This window comes from Trifolium pratense, linkage group LG2, assembly GCF_020283565.1.
Source record: "Trifolium pratense cultivar HEN17-A07 linkage group LG2, ARS_RC_1.1, whole genome shotgun sequence".
Lineage (NCBI taxonomy): Eukaryota > Viridiplantae > Streptophyta > Magnoliopsida > Fabales > Fabaceae > Trifolium > Trifolium pratense.
The window spans coordinates 45,589,992-45,607,550 of record NC_060060.1 but is presented as its reverse complement, the minus strand read 5'-3'; the positions used below and the strand labels follow the sequence as shown (position 1 = coordinate 45,607,550).

The 17,559-nt window shown below is 34.4% G+C and overlaps 3 pseudogenes; 2 read left to right on the top strand and 1 right to left on the bottom strand.

The window, feature by feature from the left end:
* Positions 1 to 998: 998 nt before the first annotated feature.
* On the bottom strand, positions 999 to 4,835 carry LOC123904792 (annotated as a pseudogene).
* Positions 4,836 to 8,032: 3,197 nt separating this feature from the next.
* Positions 8,033 to 11,764, top strand: LOC123908789 (annotated as a pseudogene).
* Positions 11,765 to 14,321: 2,557 nt separating this feature from the next.
* LOC123904791 lies at positions 14,322 to 15,904 on the top strand (annotated as a pseudogene).
* Positions 15,905 to 17,559: the final 1,655 nt, after the last annotated feature.

Sequence of the window (17,559 nt, the reverse complement as noted above, 5' to 3'; positions counted from 1 at the left end):
GTCAAATTCTTTACCCAACAAAATTTTCAGTTCATTTACATCATGTAAATGGTTAGCAGCAATTAACATATCATCAACATAAAGTAACAGAAAAATAAAAGAGCCATCATCAAGGCTCCTGACATAGACACAACAGTCATACTCACACCGCTTGTAGCCAATCTGAAGCATGTAGGAATCAAACCGCTTGTACCACTGCCTGGGAGATTGCTTTAGACCATATAGAGACCTCTTCAATTTACAAACTAGTCGGCCTTTTCCAGTGTCACTGAAACCCTCTGGCTGCTCCATGTAAATTTGCTCATCTAGATTACCATGAAGGAATGCTGTCTTCACATCCATCTGTTCTAAATGCATGTCTCGGCTGGCTACCAAGGCTAACACTGCCCTGATAGAAGTATGTCTAACGACCGGAGAGAAAATCTCATCATAATCAATCCCTTTCTGCTGTGAGTACCCCTTTGCTACAAGACGAGCCTTGAACTTTTCCCCTTTCTTTTTCTGTTACTGCTGGTTTTCTCTTGTACACCCACTTGCAACCGATAGCCCTCTTGCCCTTAGGAAGCTGAACAAGCTCCCATGTCTGATTTTTCTGTAACGACTCCATTTCTTCCATCATAGCACCCATCCACCTTTCTTTCTCCTGACTGGCCATAGCCTCTCGAAATGTGGAAGGATCTCCAGAACTAGTAAGAAGTGCATATGCTGCCAAGTCTTCGTACCCATATCTTTCTGGTGGCTTAACGGAGCGTCGTTCTCTATCACGGACAAGCTGATAATCATTTTCTCCAGCTAAATCTTCAGTTGCTCCACCTAAAACTTCAGTGTCATTATTAGTTGTTGTAGTTTCAGGTGGTTGTTGATGTACCTGTGATATGTTATTGGTTGGTGTCGGCTCAATTTCTACCTGAATGGCTTCTTTGTTAGGACTTCCTCCTGCTGATTCTGTCACTTCGGGTTGTTTCAACATAAATTGCTCATCAAAACAACATCTCGACTCAGAACCATCTTCTTGAAACCGGATCCCATAACTTAAACCCCTTCACACCTTTAGAGTAACCGACGAAGACACACTTCTTCGACTTTGGATCAAGTTTGGATCGATCTTCACTGGATATATGCACAAAAGCTGGGACACCCAAAAATCCTTAAATTGTTAAGATCAATGGGTTTACCTGTCCATACCTCCTCTGCGACTTTCCCCTCCAAAGAAGCCCGTGGTGACCTGTTAATAAGATAGCACGCCATGTTAATTGCCTCTGCCCAGAAACCTTTTGAGAGTCCTGCATTCAACCGTAGACATCTTGCCCTTTCAGTTAAAGACCTGTTCATCCTTTCTGCAACACCATTCTGTTGCGGTGTCTTGCGAATTGAAAAATGCCTCTGAATACCATGTTGCTCACAAAATTTCTAAAACTGTGAATCGGTGTACTCTGTCCCATTATCTGACGTAGATACTTGATTTTTCTGCCTGTCTGATTCTCTACCTCTGCCTTCCACAATTTGAACTTTGAAAAGACTTCAGATTTGTGCTTCATGAAATAAACCCAAAGCTTGCGAGAAAAATCATCAGTAAAAGTGACAAAGTACCTTGACCCTCCCATGGATGCTTCTCTAGTTGGTCCCCACACGTCAGAATGTACATAATCAAGAATCCTTCTGTTTTGTGTTTCCCAGGTTTGAACCGAACACGACACTGTTTCCCAAGAACACAATATTTGCATAAATCCATTTTGCAGCTACGAACACCCTTCAACAGACTCCTCTTATGAAGTTCTATCATCCACGTTCACTGAGATGACCCAAACGCAGATGCCAGAGTTTTGTTGCATCATTATTAGACTCAACCGACGCAACATCACCTACAACAGTATGCCCCAACAGCTTGTAGATGTTACCTGCAGTCCTCTTTGCTCTCATCACTGTCAATGCACCCTTGCTAACCTTCAAGATATCCCTATCTCCATCAGACCTGTATGAGTAACCATGTGCCTGTAGAGTACCTAAGGAGATCAAGTTCTTTCTCAATTCTGGAATATATCGAACATCATTCAGTGTCCGCACACCACCATCATCCATAGCAATTTTAATCTGCCCTATTCCAGTGATAGCACAAGCTTTATCATCACCCAAATAAACAAAACCAAAACCTGCCTGACCTGAATGTAGTGAACCACTCCCGATTCGGCGTCATATGATAGGAGCAACCAGAATCAAGAATCCACGCATCTGTGCACTTGCTAGATGAAACACAAAGTAAGTCTCCCTCACTGCCAGAGTCATCAGTTTGAACTATATTGGCTGAAGTTGATGCCCCTTGCTTTCTGTTTGGACAATCCTCTTCAATGGCCAATCTGTTTGCAACCGTAGCACTCTGCTGTTTTCCTGTTCTTAGATTTATTCTCTTCTTTGCAGGACCTGTGTTACCCTTGTTCGTCCACGATCTGAACCGCCCTTCACATACAAACCGTCGCCTTGACTACCGCCCTCTGTGTTATGCCTCCTTTGATTATGAGACAACAGTGCAGAACTAATCGAAGCGAGAGTAATAGACTCTTTACCGTAAGTAAGGGTAGTCACCAAGTGGTCGTATGACTCTGGTAACGAGCACAACAGTATGATTGCCTTGTCTCATCGTCCATCTGAACCCCAAGCCTCGTCAGATCGGTGAGAATGTTTTGGAAGACGTTGACGTGTTGTTGCAAATTTGATCCTTCCTCCATCTTGAGACTGTACAACCGTTTTTTCGGCTACAACTTGTTCATAAGCGATTTCTCCATGTACTGACTCTCCAATTTATCCCAAACTTCCTTCGGAGTTGTTAGATCAAGGATATGATGCATGACCTCGTCTGAAAGCCACAGCGTATCAAACCCGCAGCCTTCTCCTTCATCTCTGTCAGTCGGTGTCGTCCATGTCTGCCAGCTTCGTCTCGCGCAACGCCTTCTGTAGACTCTGTTGCGCCAACAGATCCTTAACCCTTCTCTGCCATAATCCGAAATTGCCCGTCCCGTCGAACCTTGCCACTTCGAATTTCGCAGGATTAAGCGTCATCACTGATACCAATTGTTGTGCACAAATAGTAACAGAAGGTAATAATAACGAAATTGCAAACAATAAGAACACAAGAAGTTTGATAACGGAGTTCCCTTAGGTACGTCTCCGGCTGCAGAATTCCGCTACAGCTCGTTTCTATTAGATGAAAGAATGAATTAGGGTTTCAAGTGTTACAAGCGGTATATATAATAACAAGAGAATGTCGAAAATACCCTGATGCATATATGAACCATACTCAACAGTTGGAAATATGTGATTCTTCATTGTTTTCATCTTTGCCAATTGCTTCACATAATTCTTTTTTGCTTTTGTTAATTTTTCGGGGTGATGTAATAACTCAGCCATAATCCATTCAATTGTATTTGAAGATGTGTCAATCCCACCAACAAATAAATCCTATTATATAGAACATCAAATATTTAACACATTATATTAGCGAAACCATGCAATGAAGTAAAATACTAAAAATTATTCATAGAAACAAAATTTCTCAATTTTACAACTAAGTTGCCTTTTTTCTAGGGTACACTTAAATAATTATGAGTAATTTATCCAACAACCAATAACAATTAGCCCCGTAAATAAATTTGTAACTAGAGTAAAAGTTAGTTTGAAGATATCACTTATGGATTTGTTTTGTGGTTAATTCTCGTTGATTGTTGATTGTTTTCTTTTATAGTTTGAAGAAAATTGTAACAATTAGAATTGATTTTGTTTTCTTAACTTAAAAACCTATAAACAAACTCTTAAGTTGCATTCATTGTTTATTTTAATTTTTAAATTGAACCTTAAACAACCTTTTACTCTATTTTTAGATTATGATTTATAAAAATTTAATTATCGAAAAAATAATACTAACCATTAACAAATGCACCATTTCATTGCGGCTCAATTCAGAATTAGTGTCTCCAATATTGTTTAGAAGTGAATCTAACACATCATTGCAAACCTCATAATCAACTTTGGAAGCTCTTGAACAAATTCTATCTTCAATAATTCCATCAAAAATCTCGCACAACTTTTTCATATGATTGGTCATCCTTCCATACAAACCTTGTGGATCTAAGGACGAAGAATTGGAAAGAAATCTGAAATATTAGGCCTACCAACTTCTTCCATGATACCCCAAACAATATTTTTAAACTCTTGAGACTTTTCATCATGTGTGATATGAGACAAATCCTTAGAGAACAAAGTGTTTGAAATTGAATTAAGCATAGTTATAAAAACAGCTTTACCAATGTCAAAAACCTCACCTTTGTTGCATTTTCCATTCACATAATCCATATTCTTTCAACTTTTGTTGTCTAATGACTTTTGTGGAATCAAGATGTTTTGGAGAGAATACTTTTGTAGCACAAACTCCTAAGTTTCTTCCATGATGTTGTTAGGGGGTGTAGCCATGACATTGAGAATTTGTTATGTTCAGTTGCATAGACAGCGTGAGGGATTGTCCTATTAGAAAATATTTGGAATTTTCATGTAAGACTTGTTTGGCTAGTTGTGGTGATGAGATTACTATGGTTGTTATGGTTCCTAGTTTTAGTGTCATGATTGGTCCATAAATTTGAGAGAGTTTTGTGTGGGTTTTTGCCAAGTTCTAAGATGTTTCCTAGAATGGGAAGTGGGTGTGGCCCTGGTGGAAGTTTTGTAGAATTATTTTGGGTTTGGTATAACTTCTAAAAATGAAGATGAGAATGGTTGCACTTACAAAGATAGTTCCTAGTACAAGTGTTTGGTACTCCATGGCTCACTGATTTGCCTTTCCTTTTTTGTGATATACTACATATTTATAAGAGAGAAAATAACCTATATTGTTTGGTAAGCATGTGGTGGTTACTGGTTAGGTAATCATTCATATGATATTTTTTTGTTCACAAACTTTCTCATATATAAACCAATTCATACTTTCATTAGACAAAGTCTTAGTTGTAACCATGAATTGAATCACATGAGACCTTATAAAAAAAATGAGATTGCAATGATAAAGTTGGGGAGGGGACGCATATCATATGATGATGACAATGAATGTTGAATTGTCCCCCCCTCAATCTCTTTAATGCATTGCACAAATGAGTTTTGCCTTCTTTCTCGTTTTTCATTGTGATAGAAAATCTCATTTACGGTTTGGTTTAGATCAGTTTTGAAGCATAAAAATATCTGATCTAAAATAAACTAGTTCTATTAAGAGAGGGAAAATGAAAGTACTTTGACTGAAATGAAAATAAACGTGAACACCAATCAAAAATATACTAACCATTTCCCATTTCCGTTGCAGCTATTTTTTCATTTGAGGCTTTCTTATCAACATTTTTAGGGATAAATATATTTTTAGTGTCAACAAAATTTTTCTTCAAGAAATTTAAGTCTCTACTAAAACCAAATTAGTTATACTTCGGCCTCGTTTGAATTAGCTTATTTTTGAGCTTATGCAAACAAATTATGTAATTTTTATGTATTATTATAAGTTTGTTAAAGTAATTTATGATAAAATACTTATAAAATATATTTTTCACTAGTGTGAACTTATAAAATAACATAAAACATAATTTATATTACATAACATGTTTGCGTAAGCTAAAAAATAAGCTAATCCAAACGAGCCTTATTGGGTCATACATTAGCGGCCAAAATTTGAATTATCAAGGTCACATTTTTTCTGAGAATCAGAGGATTAATACTAAAAACAAATTAGTTTAATTAATCTTGAACTTTTAAATTTTTGAATAATTTTTTTAGACATATTTAAAATATTATAAAAAGTTCATTTACTAAAATTTAGATTTTTTTAATGTGAGATAATTAAGGAAAACAAGACATTGAAATAAAATTTGAACTCATTTGTGGATGATCATTTTATAATTTTCTAAATATGCATGCAAAAAATACATTCAAAAATACATAATGACTTAATAACATATATAGACTAAAATTGAGTCCATAAAAATATTGTAAGACAAAAAAATAATAAAAATAAAATAAGAACTAACTTGAAGTTTACTAGGTTAGAGACAAAAATATATATATCCCACTAATATTATTTAAATTAACATTTCTTTATTCAAAAAGTAAAAAATTGATTTAATACATGTTGGATGAATATTATTCAAAATTATCTACTTCTTGAAGAACTTTAGTGTGACTAATTCGACTAGTTAGATAGATAAGGAGGGATCCGTTCACTCCAGGAGTAAGTCTTCATTACCCCGCTAAATAACTCGATATCAACATTATATTTCTTCAATCCAACCGTTGAATTCAAAGACCTTATTGAGTAAATCAACGCCACAAATTTTTATAAAAATTCAAAACCGTTTGATACTTTTTCTGATAACTTCAATTGAACGTACGTCAAACATTAAAAAAAAAACCGTTGAATTTCAATAGTCTGAATACATAACTACCATTTTTTGAATTTTTAAAATGAAAACCAATTTATTTTGCATAGACTAAAAAACAAAAGAACAAAACTAAAAAACAAAAGAACAAAACAAAGGGTCATACTAAAGTGTCTGTATCTTCTTCTTCTTCATCCGTAGTAGTAGAATTTGATTCATTAGTCTCTTTTCTTCTTCTTCTTCTGATTCTGAGTATGTTCCTTTATCATTCTCCTCTTCATCATCTTCTACTACGTAGTAACGGCGAAGAAAATCAGATTTGTTGTTGTTTTGCACGGCCTGCCTCTCTTGTCGATTGGTGCAGAGTAATTGAAAAAAGTAATGCGATTGAAGGCCCGATAAATAATTTTTATTTTTATTTTTTGTTTTCACCTTTGGTATATGGCCGATTGGATCGCCTAATCTAGTTCGGGAGTCAGTTCCACATCAAGTAGTTTCACCCTCATTTCGATTGCAGTTGCTGGAGATCGAACTGTCCCGATAAATAGGGATGGCAACGGGCGCTACTTATTTTTTTACTTCGCTACTTCTTTTAAGGAGAAGTGGAGTCAAACATAATTTCGATAAAGTTCTTAAAATAAAAAGCATTTTTTTTGTAATAAAGGAAACACAATATAAGTAACTTAAAATAAATTTATGATATTAATTTAAAAGTGATAATTAAGTTGAAAAAAAATAATAAATACCAAATAACTTAACTTAAATTTTTTTATTTTTAACTTTATTCTTAAAGCAGCGTTTAAGTCTTAAAAAAGTAGGGTCAAATACAACCTAATTACTCTTTGTGGGTAGTTACTTGAATTTAGATTTTCACTCGTTACAATAAATGTCCGTTGATTTGCAAAAATAAGCATGGATAAAATAAAACAGAATAAATTTTTGTTTCATAAGGCTCGATGGACCATATTATTTTTATATTTTAGACAATTGTTGTTGAACTTTCACACACGCAACACAGTTCACGCAGTAATGAATCTCAATTTCAACTGGACGCAATTACGAAGGAAAATCCAATTCCTTATTATAATGGTGATTTTGGTGCTTGAAAATTGATGGGGGACCCGGGCAAAAAAATGTACAGATAATTGAATATGTTGGCCTTAGCATGGCCCTTAGAACTTAGGTGAATACATATATCTTTCTTGAAACTCAAGTTGAGAACTAATTCCAATATGCTGAGAAAGTATGAATTAAAGGAATCTCCCTTTCAACTTATAAATCTTATGTAAACATCTCTTGCTTGAATTAAGAGTTTAAGACAATACATGGATCAGATTCTCCCCTCTCCTTGTCCATCTTCATTCTCCAAAGGCCTATAAATGTACCAATGCAATTCAAACAATGCCTTCATCATAAGGACAACTCACCATCACCATCACCATCATCATCACATTTTCTCTCCTCAACCTCCATTCCCATGTAAGCTACATCTACTAAAAATTTCACTTTTGCTTTAACTGTCATGTCATTTTATATTCTAGTCATTCCATAAAATATGCTACATAGTACATACATAACACATTGCATATCTATGACACTTATTTTTATTGCGCGCAGCAAGAACATAAGCGAACGTGATGGTGCAGTTGCTACACGGGAGGCTCGATGTGACTATATATGAGGTGATACGCTACAAACTCAACTCTTCCCGGATGCAATTTCAATCTCTGCAACAAGGTGCCCTTAATCACAACACTGTCTCTATGCTAATTTTTTCCAATTTCATATTAAGTAGATTGATTAAAGCTTCTCAATTTCAAAGTGTTCCTATATTTTGTACATGTGAAATCTAAAATTGCATTATAGTATAGTCTAATCTCTAGAGAAGAGAAAAATAAAATCTTATTCTATATATGTTCAAATTTTGTAACAAGGGAACATGTACAAGTACGGGGAAGAAAATTCTGTCACAACTCAAGAATTGTTTTATGTGTCAATGCCAGCCGGCGAGGTATCTTATATTTTCACATACTATTTTATTTCCTTATTTACTATTTACTATATAATATGTAATGTAATTTTAGGTAAGAAACATACTTCATTATTTTTCTAAGCCAATAATAAAATGTAAAAACGTTCGCAGATTATTGGATGGGTCTGTATGCAACAGTTGATTTAGACAAGGCGCGAGTTGGAAGAACTAGATGATAGATAACCCGAAATGGAATGAAAACTTTCACATTTATTCTGCTCATTCAATCTCCAATATCATATTCACGGTTAAACAAGATAACCCCATTGGAGCAACACTAATTGGTAGAGCTTATGTTCCAGTTGAACAAGTCATAAAGGGCAACATAGTAAACACATGGATTCAAATATTGGATGTGGAACCATCGTCCAATACAAGGTGGTTCCAAAATCCATGTTCAAATTCAATTCTCACTGTTAAAAATGATCCAAACTGGTCACAAGGACTAAAGAGTCCACAATTTCAAGGAGTTCCTCACACTTTCTTTAAACAAAATAATGGTTGCCAAATCACTCTTTACCAAGATGCACATGTTATAGATGGTTCTATTCCGCATATTCCATTGGACGGAGTAGAAAGTTACGTGCCAGAAAATGTTGGGAAGATATTTACAGTGCAATTAATGATGCTAAGCATTTTATTTGCTAACTGGTTGGTCTGTTTACACTGAAATAACCTTGATTAGGGACTTAAACAAGTCAACAAGAACAAGCATCACACTTGGAGAGCTTCTTAAGAAGAAAGCCAATGAAGGTGTTAATGGTTCTTATGCTTGTTTGGGATGATAGGACTTCTGTTCCTGATTTTAAGAAAGATGGTTGATGGAAACTCATGATCAAGAAACTGGACAATATTTTAGAAACACAAATGTTCATTGTGTTTTGTGTCCGCGTAATCCTGGTCATGAAGAAGTATAGTTCAAGGTTTTGAAATTTCAACCATGTTCACCTCATCATCAAAAGACTATAATTGTTGACAGTAGAATTGTTGGTTCTGGACAACGGAATAAGAGAACAATCACAAGTTTTGTTGGTGGGATGATTTGTGTGATGGAAGATATGATACTATGGAACATCCTTTGTTTTCAACTTTGAATACAGTCCATCATGATGATTTTCATCAACCAAACTTCCCAGGTTTGAATTAATTTTATAATTTATAACATAAATTGCAAGACATGCTAGATACATAGGTTGATTAGTTGATATATTATAATCATATGTTAGTGCGTAAGCCAAATAAATATATGAGCATGCATACAGATAACTTCAGGATTTACGTAAGTTGGTTAGTCGAAGATAATCGAAAAACATGAATCATTTGCCAATAGTCTTTCGGCGTTAATCCTGAAACACAAAGAGAGATGCGGTGATGAACAATCATTGGCCTGTGGTTCTTTCTGAACCGAAATTACTTATGTCTTAGAAGTTCTTTAGATTGAAAGAAGATGCAATGTGTGTTATGTCTGATCATAGTCTAGATTTAGTGTGATGGCGAATTAGAGTTTTCATTATTCCATATCAATTAATTATCGAATTAAAAAATTAAAGCTCCTAATTGATGAAGATACATGTCCACATAATTGAATAAAAAATTAAAGCTACTAATTGAAAAGGTCTATGTCCAACAGGTGCTTCTATTAAGAAAGGTGGTCCTAGAGAGCCATGGGCATGACATTCATTGTAAGCTAGAAGGACCTGTTGCATGGGATGTGTTATGCAATTTTGAGCAAAGGTGGGAAAAGCAAGTTGGGAATAAGAATGTCCCAGTCCCTTCAAGCATGCTTAGTGAATATGGTATTGCTCGTGTACCGAATGTTGCAACGACCAATGAAAACAACAAATGGAATGTTCAGTTGTTTAGATCGATCGATGGTGGTGCTGCTTCAGGCTTCCCTCAAGATCCAGAGAAGCTTGTGAAAAAGGTCTTGTTAGTGGAAAAGATAACATCATTGATAGAAGCATTCAAGATGCCTACATAAACGCCATTCGACGAGCGAAAAACTTCATCTACATAGAAAATCAGTATTTTCCTCGGGAGTTCATATAGTTGGAATCATCTGATATTAAAGTTGAGGATATTGGTGCTTTGCATCTTATACCAAAGGAACTTTCATTGAAGATTGTTAGCAAGATTGAAGCTGGAGAGAGATTTTCTGTGTACATTGTCATTCCAATGTGCCAGAAGGTATACCTGAAAGTGCTTCAGTTCAGGCTATATTAGATTGGCAGAGAAGGACTATGGAAATGATGTATTCTGATATTGGGAAGCTCTTCAAAGAAAAGGAATCAGAGGCAACAACCTAAGAGAGTACTTGACATTCTTTTGCCTTGGAAACAGAAAGTAAGAAAAATAATGAATATACTCCTACAGAAAAACCTGAACCTGACAGTGATTATAGTAGAGCACAAAATTCTAGAAGATTCATGATATATGTTCATGCCAAAATGATGATAGGTAAGGGATCGAACATACTATACATCACTTGGTTTAACATTTATTATCATTAACTGAATTGACACTAATAGTCATTTTACAACCTCGAGGAGATTTGAACTATGCCTCTTGAGGTTACAAGCCAAGTCTTTACCACTGAACCGACAACTCAGGACAACGTGTTTTTTGTGTGTCAACGTGCGTAGAGGACAAAACTCACACACACTAAGTGGCGAGAATAGGGTATTGCGGGTTTGATCCCGCACCCCAACATATCAAATGTCCTCACAGTCTAACATCTGTGTTGCACTTACGGGACCAGTACGACTGTTTTTAGGTTACCTTGTGCAACAAGTTTCTGTCTTTACGTTTGATTATGCTGCTTCATTATTTCCTACCCTATTTGGTCAAGAATTAACAAACTCTTGTGACTTTTCTTTGCTGCTTGATTCAGTTGATGATGAATACATAATCATTGGTTCTGCAAACATAAACCAAAGATCAATGGATGGAGCTAGAGACAGTGAGATTGCAATAGGTGCATTCCAACCAAACCATATAGCATCCAATAATAGGCCACCAAAAGGACAAATATATGCATTCAGAAGATCACTATGGTATGAGCACCTTGGAGATATTGGTGATACAAGCCACTTTGATAATCCAGAAAGTTTGAACTGCATCAATCTTGTGAATCGTTTTGCTGGGACCAATTGGGACATATACTCAAAGGATACATTTGAGGAATACAAGATTCATTTCATCACCTCATGAGATATCCAATAGAAGTAACTAATAATGGAGCCATAACAACTCTTCCAGGATTTGAATGTTTTCCTGATACTAAGGCTAGGATTTTGGGTCAAAATCTGATTACCTTCCTCCAATTCTCACCACCTAAAACAGGAACTTATATGTGTAACATAGCTTGAGATAAAACATTGAAAAGTTGAAACATGTAATTACATATTGAAAATTGAGTGTGCATTCACATAAATAATTACCATTTAATTTATTACTATTTAATATTAAGTAACACATAACACATTGTCTTTAAGTAATGTTTGATGTATTTATCACATGGAGGTTCAATATTTTCCTAAAGCTATATATCACAAACCCCTAGTACGATAAAAGCTGAATATAAAATCAGAGTTAGAAAATATTAAGTGACAGTTTAATGTTTTAAAAGTTAAAACTAGTTTTTCTTTAGAGAAACGCAATTACCTTAAAAAAACTAAGTAACTCCTATTTATTTATTTTTTGAAACAGAAATCACTCCTAATTTAAACTAAAATTGTGAAAATATACTGCATCACGTTCCTAGCAGTTCTCTTATTTTTCCAATTTTTTTTAGAAATCATGTTATTGGGCTCTTGTAGGTCAAAAATTAGTGAATAGCTCTATAAATTTATAGCAAATAACTTATATGTAAAAAAACCTTATAGCATATGACTTTATAACGATAATTGATAAGTTAAATGGTTGAATTTGTACTGCTTAATAAAATTAGTAGTTGAATTAATTATAAATATTGGGAAAAAAATATACATTATAAGCTACTTGAAGTCAAATACAAGTCATTAGGTTTGATTTAGTAGTAAGAAGTTTGGGTAGTGTGCATGAAGTGATGAGTTCGATTCTTAACCTCATTGTAAACAAGAAAAAAAGTCAAATGCATACATGCAGTGGCAGAGCCAAAAAATTTATAAAGCCCGAGTAAAATCTCAATTTTTGCATTGAAAAATCTCAGTTTTGAAAAAAAAAATCAATTTTACCCTAAACTAACCTCTAAAAATCTCAATTTTACCGGGCTGGCTGAGCTGTAGATCCGCCCATGCATACATGTCCTATATATAAAAAAAGTTTAATTTAAAATTCATCATAGAATTAATGGATCTAAACTATAATTTAGTCTAAATACATCCATTGAATCTAGATTATATTGGTCCAAATGATAAAAATCTTAATCCTTTTAAGCATGTGGTCAGATATTCGATTTCTCATGCGTATAGAAAAAACTCAATTTGAAATGAAAACATTCTTAGGTGCCCCATAGGTTCCATATAAAAATTAGTCATAGGAGGTGAAAACTTGGTAAAAAGAAACTCCAAATATCCTAATGATTTTTTAATTTTTATACTGTAGTACTTTTTTTTGTAAGGAATATTAGGAAGAGTTGTCATACGTTGATTGGATATGAAATAAATAATGTTATAATCCTATGGGCCAATTGAGGAGCCAAGAGGAAAGAGTGCGGTGTCTCTCTCTCTCTGGAATGAATGAATGATGAATGTGACAAGGAACTGAAACAAACGCAATTGCTTTGGCCACCAATCTCATCTCTGAAGGAAAACACAAAAGTCCATCCATCTTATCCAATCCAATTATCAATCAATCACAAGATATTTATACTTTTCAACATTTCGCCCCAACCACACTGCAACCATGTCATCTTCCAGGTTTCATTTTTTTTTTTTTTTTACTCATTCAATTCTTTATAGTACTACTACTACTAATTATTCTCTTTATTAGTACTAAATTCTTGTATATAATTATGTTGTTCTTTGATATAATAATTTCAGGTGACAACAGATCTGGGTGGTGGTGGTGGTGGTTCTGTAATCATAAATATGTTCCTTCCACCTTGGCTCTATCAGATTCTCGCCTGCAGGGGTCAGTCACTCACTTCTCTACTATTTCCTTCCTTGCTTTGCTTGCTAAAATCATACTAGTAATCACAAAAAAGATTCTTTTTTTTCTTTTATATCAAGATTACCCAATTTTTCATAATTACCCTAGAAATTGGGTTTATGCAAGCAAGATCAAAGGAACATATAGAACTGGTTACTTTGTTTTAGGTGATTTTGTACTTTTGGAAATTTTAGGAAATTATCAATTTCATATCTTTATAATATTTGCATTCAAGTGACCTAATTGGGTCAAATTTATTTGCAATCCCACTCTCAAATTTAGTGAATCTCTCTCACAATTTCACTCAACAAAGAGTGAGTAAGAGACTGTCTTGGTGGCATTATATGATACACAGAATTGTGCTGCCCCTATAAGACTTCATAAGAGCAAATACAGATTTTATGTTTCTATGTGAAAATATCATGAATTTAATGCAGATAGGTGTTATTTCTTTATCATATTTGGGAACTTCAGTTTTTGTAATCAATGTCATTTTAGTTTAACCCACTTGAGTTGGTCGGGTGATATTAGCTTGGGATCTGGGAGCGTGCTCCTTAAGGTCTCAGGTTCGATTCTCTCTGGTGCCAATTTGGGGGCTAATTTAGCTTCTTCAAAAAATGTCATATTTTAGTTCAAGTTAGTGGATTAATGATAGTTAATAACTGTGTTAATCATGTTTGTGGTTAAACCTACTTTGTAACAGAGCAGAGGTTGTCTTGGATGTTTCTCAAAACCTCTAGTAATTATTTCAATGGGTGAAGCCGATGCATCTAGGGACAAAAAACTCAGCACAAACAATGAACACAGACAACAGATCAGAAGATTTTTGGAGCAGCAGTGCTATTGAATTGATCACGGGGCACCTCAGTCCCAGAGAAGTATCTCGTCGATTGCCGTGTCAAACCATCCTTCTGATCCTCAAAGTAGTGATGGCATTCAGACTGATCCTCCAGAATTTGTCAATCTGGCAAGTTTGCTGTTATATTCTAATTTATCTATTATTACCCTTCTTTTTAAATTTTGTTTCTTTTATCTTGATGGAATCACTTTAATATATGTGATTGCTGTGTATGAAACTTAAAGTTAAAACTAGTTACTAGGATACTCTGTGATCTTTGTATTTTCTTCTTTCAATTTTATAGGATGTATTCCTTGTTGTAATTTTTACATTTTCGTGAATCTTTATCAACTGCTTGTAATAACAACACAAAAGTTTGATGTATGCAGGTCTTCTTCTTGGAACCAAATGAGGCAACATTGGGTTGGAAATAAAAGGTCCGAGCGTCAGACACAAGTTGGAGAACCCAAAATAAGGTAAATAAAATATAAATATAAGCTTTCTGCATGAAGCATCAAGTATTGAATTCTAAAATGAACATATTACTAAGGAAAGTATATAGTATTGCATATGTTTCCATTGATCATTTCTGTCTTTGCCTGTAAGTGTAATTTTTTTTTTTTTTGCTTGCTGCCTGTGCTTGTTCACTTTCGATGGGTTTCTACAATTTTTCTTTTTTTTTTGCTTGCTGCCTGTGCTTGTTCACTTTCGATGGGTTTCTACAATCTACATTGTACAAGTATCAAACAAAACTTCCCTCTATTTTTCCATTGGTTTTTGATTAAAAGGTGCGTATTTCATTGTTTAGACCATAGAAAACTTCTGCTGCAAGTAAAAAAATGAACATGTGATCTGGTGCAACAGCATTCTTAAAACAAGTAGGGAAATTGATCAAGAAGTGGTGGGAATTAAACTAGGTTTCTAGCTTAGCAATAGCATTTGATTCGAAGTTACTCCCTCCGGTCCTAACTAATGTCTAGCAATTTCCCTTGAGCTTATTTTTGGAAAATCATTCAAAAAGTTACAGTAATAAATAAGTTCGTTGGTTTTAATGTTTTTTTTTGTGTCTTATGATTGGGACCAAATCGAATACTTTTTAAGATGTTTATCAAGTTCTAATTTTAAAATTTATGTTCCTCAGTTGGAACGCCACCTATGAGACTCTACTTGGGACCAACAAGCCTTTCCCTCGGCGCATTCCTCTTGGAGTAAGTTCTTTCATTCTAACTGTTTGTCTATATACTCATATTCTGATACACATCCTCCCTAACTGTAACTGATGGTAATATTGTTCTTGACAGGAAATGGTTGAGTTTCTTGTTGATATATGGGAACTAGAGGGCATGTATGATTGAGGAGGCTAAACAGGTTTTTATTCCCCTTTAGATTTTGAAGGGAAGGTGTGGTATTCATCCTCCTAATGTTTACTGGATAATTGTAAATGGGGTAACTGTGGTAGTTTTTTTTCTTCTTTTTCTTTCTGGGTGTTCTACATGTAGTAGTAAGATTACATTAGTGTCTGATGCTTTCTGAGTTTTCTATTAAGTTGGTTTATGGACAAATCATCCACACTGCACCAAAGGGAATACAAAGTTAATTTCATGTTTCAGCTGATGCAAGCTTCACTCCCAAGTGCTGCTATTTAAAAATGATGTTATCAATAACTGACCTAAGAGATGTTATGTTATCACTAGAAGGAAACATTTTTTTTCTTCTTTTTTACCATCACTCAAATGACACTGTGGACCAGTATTTGTTGCTTCCAAGATTAACATGTGATTATTATCCTGTGCTGCTGTAAGAATACTCTAAAGATTAACAAAGTTATGTTTTCAGATGCTAATTTTATGTGACCATATTTGTTCTTCACATTTGACGCAGTTGCAGATCGTAGGTCGTCCAATCAAAATTGAACGACTCACATTTTAACCCTGGTTTGAGTCTAAATATCCTATTGAAATTAGGCATTTGATTTGCGACCGAAGGGATCACAATCCTCCTAGTGATCAAACTCTTCATGATTTGCGACCGGAGGATCACAATCCTCCTTTTTCTGGTTTAAGGATGGTGGCAATATAGTTTAATAAGGCACCCTACGGAAGAGGTGCAAAGAATTTCTAAACGTAGGATGATTGTTCTAAAAAAGTAAGGGCATATAATATGAAACCATTTTTATTGAAAAATGCTAACATATATAATTAGAGGATTGTTTAAAGAATTAAAATATATGACTGTGTAGAAAATGATGTTTTATTTGACTGTGTAGAAAAACATGTAACCGATAGTATTTGATTTGTATTTTCAAGATAAAATTTTATTTAAATAATTTTGGGACAATTGTTGGTAAGATGATTTTTTAGTGAGACCTCCTATATCTCTTCATAATTTAGAAATATTTACCTATTAACTAATTATTTTTTGAAGGAACCTATTAACTTATTATATCTCTTCATAATTTAGAATATTTATCTATTAACTAATGAGAACAAATTACATAAGTATATTTGCATGTAAAACTTACAACTAACTTGTAATCAACTTTTATTTCACATGCATGTGACTTGTAATACCCCGAATTATAAAGGTAGTTTAAAAATAAATAAAAAAAAAACTATTTTATTTATTTATTTTTCATAGACGGTAGTTTGAGATAAGTTCCAGCTCCTTTGGACATTACCTAATAATCATTTCTTCTCTTTTCAAAATAATCAAAAGCAGATAAATGTAGATGTGTGCCATAATTCAGATCATTTTATCAAATTAACATTGATCGTGTCACCTTTTTAATCATGTGAATCAAAGGTTTGTTTGATCTGCACTAAATGAATGGTGATGGATCTGGACACAAAGAAACTTACACATGAGGGAAGATGTTGAGATCTATCAAGTGCAGATTAAGTTTCATATTGATTGGAAAAGTTGAAGTTGACCGTTATTCCAATGCGACATATTAATGATCATGCAGGTGCGCTGTTATGCAGCAAACTGAGATAGCAGAGGCCAATTATAGCAATTATGCAGTCGACAGAGCTGGAAGGCGAGAACAGCAGCGCGACCCTGCTGGTGCAGTTGTTATAAGAGATGGACGACATCAAATTGGAATGAATAATCCTATTTGGACAACTCCGGAGCAAGGAACATTTAAGTGCAATGTTGACACTGCT